This window comes from Pristiophorus japonicus, chromosome 12 (genome assembly GCF_044704955.1).
Source record: "Pristiophorus japonicus isolate sPriJap1 chromosome 12, sPriJap1.hap1, whole genome shotgun sequence".
Lineage (NCBI taxonomy): Eukaryota > Metazoa > Chordata > Chondrichthyes > Pristiophoridae > Pristiophorus > Pristiophorus japonicus.
Window position 1 is genome coordinate 14,258,668 of NC_091988.1, and position 11,255 is coordinate 14,269,922.

An 11,255-nucleotide genomic window follows, 5' to 3' on the forward strand; every position below is an offset into this window, starting at 1 on the left:
TACTTTCATTTGTTTGCATCAATGCGGCCAAAGGGTAAACACTGGAAAATGCTGGGTTATACATTTGTGAGCTGTCATATATGTTGATTCCGTCGCAGTTGCATTGCTTTTTAAGTTCACTTTCTCGACTGTGTTATGCAAAGGCGAGCGTCTAAATGCGGCTGGCTGCTTGTCATTTGAGTTTTCTTGTCTATCTCTGACGTCCCTGAGCCCCTTGCATGTGTGTTTATTTTTTCCCAATGCGCTTTGATGCGTCAGCAAACGTGTTGTGAATTCAGGGTGATCTTGCAAAGTGGGTGAAAGCAGACCAGATTTTGGTTCTTCTCTCACCTAGCTCGAAAATACACGTGGACAGGTGCAATTACAAATAAAATACAAATACAGCAGAGCACGACCTCAGGGGCAGGTCTCACAAACATTGCATTAATGATAAAAGGAACATACCTAACGCAAAAATACATTTCCACATCACTGTCCACTGAACAACTCTAACCTTGGGTTCAGGTTTATAATCATGTACAGCCATTCATGAATTACAATTCAAATAACTTTTTATAATCATGTAACACAATTTAAATGACAAGCAGTCAGCCGCATTTAGATGCTCGCCTTTCCACAACACGGTCGAGAAAGTGGACTTAAAAAGCAATGCAACTGCGCTGGAATCAACATATATGACAGCTCACTAATGTATAATCCAGCATTTTCTCAAAAGCAAATTACTGGGGGTGCTGGAAATCTGAAATACAAACAGAAAATGCTGGAGTCAGGCAGCATCTGTGGAGAGAGTTAACGTTTCAGGTCGATGGCCTTTCAACTGAACTGGAAGAGGTTAGACAGCTTAATAGTTTTCAGCAAGTGCAGAGCCAGAGAAATAAAAGGGAGTGGAAAGAACAAAGGGTGAGGTCTGTGATAGGTTGGAGGGCAGTAGTGATTAAATGACGAGGAATGATCGTGCAAGGCAAAAGGGGTTGATATTGGGGCAAGTAAATAAACAAAAGCTGGCAAGGAAAATGGTGCCCTGTGCGAATTTGTATTTGGCACCCTTTGAGTTCAGTATGTTATCGTATTAGCGAAAGTTTCAGAAATAAAGCTTTAATCTCAGAAGCTTTTTATAATTTAAATAATAAATGGTATAAACCATAAAAATAGCATTATAGCTAAGTGACAAATAAACTAAACATTAAATGAAACACTAAGCTAATAAACAACAATAACAAATTTTAAAACCTTTGTTCACCAGGATATTTTGAGCCACATCATTCTCAATAGACAGGATGGCCAGCGAAAGATAGCCTGTCGTCTCCTATGGTCGCTGGCAAATATGTTTTTATGAGCTTCAAATTTGAGAAGCTGCATTTGCTGCTCGCCACCAATACGGGCATGGTTAACAGAATCCTGAGTGCTATCCATGTATTTGGGAACTTGCTCTTGAAACCTGAAGTTTTCATCTTCTTCAAGAGCAGTAATGTCCATTGGAAGCAGACTTTAGAGAGAGCCAAATTCTTTTCAGAGGTCAGCGCCATTAATGACAGACCCTCTTGACCACAGCACCCCCCTGACCACGGTGCCCTGGGTGGTCACACACGTCACCCACACGTAAGACCAGCCCTGAAAGCTGGGTCAGAGGAGGTGAAAATGTTTAAGGCAGAACCACAATTGTTTGTGTCCTTACCTATCCTATCTCTGTAAACTCCCCCCAAACTCACCACTTCTCTGATTCTGGCCTGCACACTCCCTTTGCCTCACCATTGGCACCTGGGCTCCATGCTCTGGAATTAAGGTTTACACTGTATATATACTATGCTGGCACCACTAGAGGGTGCAACACTCCAGGTTTCTACCTCCCTCTGCTCCTTTAAGGCCTTCCTTGAAACCCACCATTTTGACCAAGCTTTTGGTAACCCATTCTAATAACGCTTTTGAGTTTACCTGAAAAAAAACATAAACATTAAACCGTGCCACCCGACCTGGGTGACACACCAGACATTTACAAGGCCCTTTTTTTTCCTTTTTTTTTTGTTTTTGTTTTTTTTGGGGGGGCACTAAAATCACAATTTTTCCCCAGTGCCCCCTATAAAAGGGAAGGGGGAACCCATTCTAATATCTCCTTCTTTGGCTTAGCACCTGTTTTTCTGATTACTCCGCTGTGAATTGCCTTGGAACGTTTTACAATATAAAGGTCCTATATAAATGCAAATAGATTTCTCGAATAGTCTGCGTGGGCTCTTTCAAAGACCAATCCAGTTAGTCCCACTCCCTGGCTCTTTCCCCATATCCTTGCAACTTTTTCTCCTGCAAGTATTTATCCAATTTCCATTTGAAAGCTACTATTGAATCTGTATATTCTATCAGGCAGTGCACTCCAAATCCTAACCACTCGCTGCGTAAAAAATATTTTCTTTATGTTGCCTCTGATTCTTTTGCCAATCACCTTAAATTTGTGCCCTCTGGTTATCAATCCTTCAGCCATTGGAAACTGTTATGTCTGTGATGTACTTATGAATGACTCCACGAGGCAATGTGTTGTACTCAAACTGTAGCGATCTTGGTCCTTTATTCGTAACTCCAGATTGAGGCACAAGCATGGTGGGCAGCCTTTTATACTGGGCCCTGCACACCTATGCAGGTGACCCTCAGGTCTCCCACCACAGTGCCCTCTGGTGGACAGCCTCTGCCACAGGGGCAGGAAACCCCAGTCTCCACCAGTTGCACCCTCTAGTGGTGCCAGCCCAGTATATATACAGTGTAAACCTTATTGATAGTACATCAGGTAAACAAGTCTCCATCTTATGCAACTATACCGTGACTACACAAAGAGTATATCTATAGTCTGCATATATAACATCACTCTCCCCCAAGTCCTTTGTGCCGATTACATTTGCACTATGTGCTCTGGCTTAGCTCTCCCCAGACTTAAGTGCCAATAGCCCTTGCACCTTGGCTGTGCTTTGGCTTGATGCTCTCTCTGTTAACCCCCAAGTCCTTTTGCCACAACATTGGGTGGTGGTTACCAGTTTGGATGGTTCGATGATGCAGTGGAGGTTCCAGTGGGTTCTGGGTGTGATCCGTATGTGTGTGTCCATGGCTACATACATCCATTTCCCCGTCCCACAGTGAGATCGTGCAGCAGGCCCGTTACATTAACAAACAGGATCAGACACAGTGCCTGTACAAAGAAAGGAAGTTACAGTTTGTATCGTGACACCTTGATTCAGTGACTTACATTCGTTATGTTTTGTAGTCGTGCACCAGGATTAGGTAGATTGCATTCATGGTTCAGTCATGGTATGTACTGAGGTAGCAGTACAGGTATGCGAGGACACAGGTTCCAGAGCAACCGGACAGGGTCCTAGTCGTCTGATGGCAGCGCTGTGCCCCCCGCTAGCGGGGTGGGCTTGGTTCGCTCACCTAGCCAGGATTCAGAGTCTTTGCCATTGCCTAGTGGGGGGCAGAGCCACAGATGTGTGTGGCCTCCCTGTCCTCCTTTGAGGGCTGCAGAGTCTTGTGCCTGCTCTCTAACGGTGTTGGGAACCTGGCTGTTCCAGATCACGTTTGGGGAACTCATTGTTTCTGATCTTTCGCTCCTGGACATGGCCGAGGTAGCGACTGGGTCTGGGGGCTGCGCCGTCTCCACCCGGGTGATGGGCAACAGCGGCTGACTGCGCGTATTGGCGCCGTTTTTGTTTCCAGGTCCGTGGCGAATCGTGCCATCGGGTGCCTGCAGCGTGGGATAGACCTGGGACAGGGTATCAGGATCAGTGCCTTCACCCTCCTGAGGTCACTGGCCTATAACTTGTGGGGACACCTGGGGCAGGGCATCAGGATCAGCGCCTTTATCTTCCCAAATTCGCTCGCTTGCTACTTTTGGGGACACTCTATTCCCGACATCTCGCAACAACATTTTGTTCTTTACATTAGGAATGATACCGACATCTCGCAACAACATTTTGTTCACCATCTTAATCGGTTCATTACATTGATTGTCATGCATACAATGTCTCTTTAAGTTCAGTTGGTTGCAGGTTTCCTTTAAGAGAACCCTGCTGGCTTTACCCCAATCAAATCCTTTGTTAGACACTGAGTGTTGGTCCCTCAGCATGGCACCTCATGATATGGCCACGGCCATCTTTTTTTTCAGCCATGCTGCACCTCGCTGCAGCAGGGACATCATCTTGCCTCTGTCCTCAAGGTTGACTGCCTTGATCCTTCTCTCCCGTGGTTCTGCCACAAAAGCTGGAAGAGTGCCTGTGAATTCGATCTTCCTCCCCAGGAGTCCTGCCACTGGAACCGGGAAGGTACTTTTAGGTCATTTCGGTCGGATCATTGCCACACAGTCGTGATGAACGGTCTGTGCCTCAGGTGCTGCGCTGGCCTGTTCTCTGGTGCACGGGGGAAATCGATTGCTGGAGTGAAGAGGTCTTCCCATTTCCACTGGATCTTCCCCATCCACCTTCTTCCAAGTAGCGTTGGACCATCACCTGCAATAATCCAGAGAGGTAACTTGTGCACCATGCCATTATAGATTACACTTGCATCTGCACTACCAAGGACTGGGATCAGCTTCTTGGTGTAGGTCCACGACTTTTCCTGTACTGGAACCAGCTCGGGTTGTTTTTCATTCTATAGCCTCTCAAAGGCATCCTGGCTCATCACTGACTGGCTTGCCCCTGTGTCCACTTCCATGAAGACTGGAACGCCGTGATCGTCACTGGAGGACAATCGGTGGTGCAGGTATACACTCCATACACTTCTTCTTGGGGCTCAGCTGCTTCCCTGGCCAAACCATCATACTCCCCACTGGATTCAAAGTCATCTAACAACGCCCCTAATAGACGGTGAGTCATATTTCTTTTACACATATGCTAGGGGTGGCCCTTCATGTTACAGGCTTTGCATACGTACTCAGCAAACCGACACTGGTGAGCCCTATGGTTTTCTCCGCAACACCACAAGAACATAAGAACATAAGAATTAGGAACAGGAGTAGGCCATCTAGCCCCTCGAGCCTGCTCCGCCATTCAACAAGATCATGGCTGATCTGGCCGTGGTCTCAGCTCCACTTACCCACCCGCTCCCCATAACCCTTAATTCCCTTATTAGTTAAAAATCTATCTATCTGTGACTTGAATACATTCAATGAGCTAGCCTCAACTGCTTCCTTGGGCAGAGAATTCCACAGATTCACAACCCTCTGGGAGAAGAAATTCCTTCTCAACTCAGTTTTAAATTGGCTCCCCCATATTATGAGGCTGTGCCCCCAAGTTCTAGTCTCCCCGACCAGTGGAAACAACCTCTCTGCCTCTATCTTGTCTATCCCTTTCATTATTTTAAATGTTTCTATAAGATCACCCCTCATCCTTCTGAACTCCAACGAGTAAAGAACCAGTCTACTCAATCTATCATCATAAGGTAACCCCCTCATCTCCGGAATCAACCTAGTGAATCGTCTCTGTACCCCCTCCAAAGCCAGTATATCCTTCCTTAAGTAAGGCGACCAAAACTGCACGCAGTACTCCAGGTGCAGCCTCACCAATACCCTATACAGTTGCAGAAGGACCTCCCTGCTTTTGTACTCCATCCCTCTCGCAATGAAGGCCAACATTCCATTCGCCTTCCTGATTACCTGCTGCACCTGCAAACTAACTTTTTGGGAATCATGCACAAGGACCCCCAGGTCCTTCTGCACCTCAGCATGTTGTAATTTCTCCCCATTCAAATAGTATTCCCTTTTTTTTCCCCAAGGTGGATGACCTCACACTTTCCGACATTGTATTCCATCTGCCAAACCTTAGCCCATTTGCTTAACCTATCTAAATCTCTTTGCAGCCTCTCTGTGTCCTCTACACAACCCACTTTCCCACTTATCTTTGTGTCATCTGCAAATTCTGTTACACTACACTCTGTCCCCTCTTCCAGGTCATCTATGTATATTGTAAACAGTTGTGGTCCCAGCACCGACCCCTGTGGCACACCACTAACCATCGATTTCCAACCCGAAAAGGACCCATTTATCCCGACCCTCTGCTTTCTGTTAGCCAGTCAATTCTCTATCCATGCTAATGCTAATACATTTCCACTGACCTCGCGTACCTTTATCTTCTGCAGTAACCTTTTGTGTGGCACCTTATCGAATGCCTTTTGGAAATCTAAATACACCACATCCATCGGTACACCTCTATCCACCATGCTCGTTATATCCTCAAAGAATTCCAGTAAATTAGTTAAACATGATTTCCCTTTCATGAATCCATGCTGCGTCTGCTTGATTGCACTATTTCTATCTAGATATCCCGCTATTTCTTCCTTAATGATAGTTTCAAGCATTTTCCCCACTACAGATGTTAAACTAACCGGCCTATAGTTACCTGCCTTTTGTCTGCCCCCTTTTTTAAACAGAGGCGTTACATTAGCTGCTTTCCAATCCACTGGTACCTCCCCAGAGTCCAGAGAATTTTGGTAGATTATAACGAATGCATCTGCTATAACTTCCGCCATCTCTTTTAATACTCTGGGATGCATTTCATCAGGACCAGGGGACTTGTCTACCTTGAGTCCCATTAGCCTGTCCAGCACTACCCCCCTAGTGATAGTGATTGTCTCCAGGTCCTCCCTTCCCACATTCCTGTGACCAGCAATTTCTGGCATGGTTTCTGTGTCTTCCACTGTGAAGACCGAAGCAAAATAATTGTTTAAGGTCTCAGCCATTTCCACATTACCCATTATTAAATCCCCCTTCTCATCTTCTAAGGGACCAACATTTACTTTAGTCACTCTTTTCCGTTTTATATATCTGTAAAAGCTTTTTTACTATCTGTTTTTATGTTTTGCGCAAGTTTACCTTCGTTATCTATCTTTTCTTTCTTTATTGCTTTCTTAGTCATTCTTTGCTGTCGTTTAAAATTTTCCCAATCTTCTATTTTCCCACTAACTTTGGCCACCTTATACGCATTGGTTTTTAATTTGATACTCTCCTTTATTTCCTTGGTTATCCACGGCTGGTTATCCCTTCTCTTACCACCCTTCTTTTTCATTGGAATATATTTTTGTTGAGCACTATGAAAGAGCTCCTTAAAAGTCCTCCACTGTTCCTCAATTGTGCCACCGTTTAGTCTGTGTTTCCAGTCTAATTTAGCCAACTCTGCCCTCATCCCACTGTAGTCCCCTTTGTTTAAGCATAGTATGCTCGTTTGAGACACTACTTCCTCACCCTCAATCTGTATTACAAATTCAACCATACTGTGATCACTCATTCCGAGAGGATCTTTTACTGGGAGATCATTTATTATTCCTGTCTCATTACACAGGACCAGATCTAAGATAGCTTGCTCCCTTGTAGGTTCTGTAACATACTATTCTAAGAAACAATCCCGTATGCATTCTATGAATTCCTCCTCAAGGCTAGCCTGTGCAATTTGATTTGACCAATCGATATGTAGATTAAAATCCCCCATGATTACTGCCGTTCCTTTTTCACATGCCTCCATTATTTCCTTGATTATCGCCCGCCCCACCGTGAAGTTATTATTTGGGGGCCTATAAACTACGCCCACCAGTGAATTTTTCCCCTTACTATCTCTAATCTCCACCCACAATGATTCAACATTTTGTTCATTAGAGCCAATATCGTCTCTCACAACTGCCCTGATATCATCCTTTATTAACAGAGCTACCCCACCTCCTTTCCCTTTTTGTCTATCTTTCCGAATCGTCAGATACCCCTGTATGTTTAATTCCCAGTCTTGGCCACCCTGCAACCACGTTTCTGTAATGGCCACCAAATCATACCCATTTGTAATGATTTGTGCCGTCAACTCATTTACTTTATTTCGAATGCTGCATGCGTTTAGGTAGAGTGTTTTAATACTAGTTTTTAATCCATGATTTTTAGTTTTGACCCCTCCTGCAGCCCCTTTACATTCAGTGGCCCTTTTTGTTTTTTGCCTGGGTTTCTCTGCCCTCCACTTTTACTCATCTCCTTTCTGTCTTTTGCTTTTGTCTCCTTTTTGTTTCCCTCTGTCTCCCTGCATTGGTTCCCAACCCCCTGCCGCATTAGTTTAACTCCTCCACAACAGCACTAGCAAACACTCCCCCTAGGACATTGGTTCCGGTCCTGTCTCGGTGCAGACCGTCCGGTTTGTATTGGTCCCACCTCCCCCAGAACCGGTTCCAATGCCCCAGGAATTTGAATCCCTCCCTGCTGCACCACTGCTCAAGCCACGTATTCATCTCGATTAGCACCCCTCGGCGGACTCTGAGTTCTGGAACCCTGAGGTCTGTGCTCTCTGCCCTGGGCAGAGCCACGTTCTACAGTCTTGCCTGTGAAAGGCACCATTCTGTGTACAGTACTTGCCGGGTTTGAGTCCACAGGATGAATAATTTGATTGGTGCTGCAGATCAAGATCATGAACACCTGACTAATGCTGATGGCCTTCTGTAAGTTGACTGTGGTGTCGGCAGATAATAGCTTTTGAAGCAGGCCCTTGTGACCAATTCCCATAACGAAGATGCCTCGCAATGCTTCGTTGAGGTGCATGTCAAAATCACATGGTGTTGCAAGTCTCCTGAGGTCGGCAGCATATTTTGCAATCTCCTGGCCCTCAGGTCTGCAGTGAGTGTAGAATCTGTGCGTGGCCGTGAGGATGCTCTGTTTTGGTTTTAGTTGGTCGGGAATTAGTTCAGTCAGCTTATCGTATGTCTTATCCTTGGCCTTCGTGGGTGCTAGCAAGTCCCTGACGAGGCAGTAGACCTCAGGCCCACAACTGGTCAGCAGTATAGCCTTGCGCTTCTCCGCCGATGTGTCCATCTCCCTGCCAGGTTGTTTGCCACAAAATATTGCTCGAGCCTTTCCGTGAAGGCACCCCAATCATCACCCTCTGCAAAGTCTTTTAGTGTGCCAAAGGTAGCCATAATCGCGTGAAAGTCCATATTCTCATCGCCAGTTGTTATGTCTGTAATGCACTTATGAATGACTCCACGACGCAATGTGTTGTACTCAAACTGTAGTGACTTTGGTCCTTTATTCGTAATTCCAGAGTGAGGCACAAGCATGATGGGCAGCCTTTTATACTGGGCCCTGCACACCTATGCAGGTGACCCTCAGGTCTCCCACCGCAGTGCCCTCTGGTGGACAGCCTCTGCCACAGGGGCAGGAAACCCCGGTCTCCACCAGTTGCACCCTCTAGTGGTGCCAGCATAGTATATACACAGTGTAAACCTTATTGAGAGTACACCAGGTAACAAGTCTCCATCTTATGCAACTATATAGTGACTACATAGAGAGTATATCTATAGTCTGCATATCATCAACTGCTTCTCTTTATTTACTCTGTCTAAAGCCTTCATGATTTTGAACCACTTCTATCAAATCTCCTCTTATCCTTCTCTGAGAAGAACAACCTCTGCTTCTATAGTCTATCCATGTAACTGTAAATAGAAAGACTTGCATTTATATAGCGCCTTTCATGCTTTAGGTTGTCCCAAAGCGTTTTATAGCCAATGAAGTACTTTTTGAAGTATAGTCACTGTTGTATTATAGAAAATGCACAGCAAGCTCCCACAAACAGCAATGTGATAATGACCAGATAACCTGTTTTAGTGATGTTGATTGAGGGATAAATATTGGCTAGGACACCAGGGAGAACTCCCCTGCTCTTCTTTGAAATAATGCCATGGGCTCTTTAACGCCCACCTGAGAGGGCAGACAGGGCCTCAGTTTAAAGTCTCATCCGAAAGGCTGCACCTCCTCAGTACTGTAAGGGAGTGTCAGCCTCGACTTTCTGCTCAAGTCTCTGGAGTGGACTTGAATCCACAATTCTCTGACTCGGAGGCAAGGGTACTATCCACTGCGCCATGGCTGGCACTAATCCCTCATCCCTGGAACCATTCTAGTGAATCTCTTCTGTACCCTGTCCAAAGCCTTCATGTCCTTCCTAAAGTGTGGTGCCCAGAATTGTACACAATACTCCAGCCGAACTCGTGTTTTATATAGGCTTAGTATAACTTGCTGTATTCTATGGCTCTATTTATAAAGCCAAGGGTGCCACATGCTTTAGTAACTGCTTTGTTAACCTGTCCTGCCACCTTCAAAGATTTGTGCACAAACACCCCCTATAAAATTGTACCATTTAGCTTTATTGTCGCTTCGAATTCTTCCTTCCAAAATATATTACAATCATATTTATCTGCGTTGAATTTCATCTGCCATGTGTCTGCCCATTCCACCAGCCTGTCTATGTCCTCCTGAAGTCTATTACTATCTTCCTAACTGTTTACTACGCTTCCAAGTTTCCTGTCATCTGCAAATTTTTTAATTGTGCCCTGTACCCTCAAATCGTTGCTTTCTTAAAATTATATTTTATTTTTATTTTCCTGAATTTATACTCTGCAAGGTTTGGAGTATTAATGCTGGAAAGTAACCCTATGGCCATTTTGAGTAAGATACCCACTTTTATGAAACATCATCATTACGATCAGTTTATGCGATGAACTTTCCAGAGACTAGGCAAATCCCGTGTGGGACACTTGATATCTGCAGAGAAAAGAGACCTAGACAGGTTTTGGTGCTTGGTTCTGGCCTAGATATTAATATTGATGGTATTGGTGGATGAATACTGAATACATTTGTATGACATTCCCTATTTTAATGTAGGCATTAATCTGGTTATTTTAAATGAGTTCATGTCTGTGTTATATAACTGATGAAGCAATGTCTTGCGGGCATATTAAACATTTATCTGCTGATAGTTCCAAAAGTAATTTCTAGGCTTAAAGATACTGACCTTCTGTACTTTTGCGTTTCTCTGTATATGCAGATTTGTGAAACCACAGCAATAAAATATAAACCAACAAAGCATTTTTCTAAATACTACATAATCTTAATAGCTCATCACCAAAACTGACGCTGCAGTATAGAGATGTTGTTTTGAAATTCAAGTGAAGGGAATGACTGTACTACAAGCACATGATACAGATATATGGTTTTGCAGAATGTAAATCAGAGCACTTAACTGGTTCGAGTTTAGTCCTTTCTACTTGGTTAATTAATTCAATTGAAAAGTACAAATATACAAGCATAGGGGAATAACTATTAGCTAAATTAATAAGTGGCAATATTTTCAAGTCTTTAAAATTGTTAAGCAAAAATTATAGATCCAGATAAAACAATTTAAAATCAATTGAAACTTACAGAACGTGAGATAGGGGGCACAATGTTACAAAATGTGACACATGTTGGTAAAACAGCTCAGTTGTGC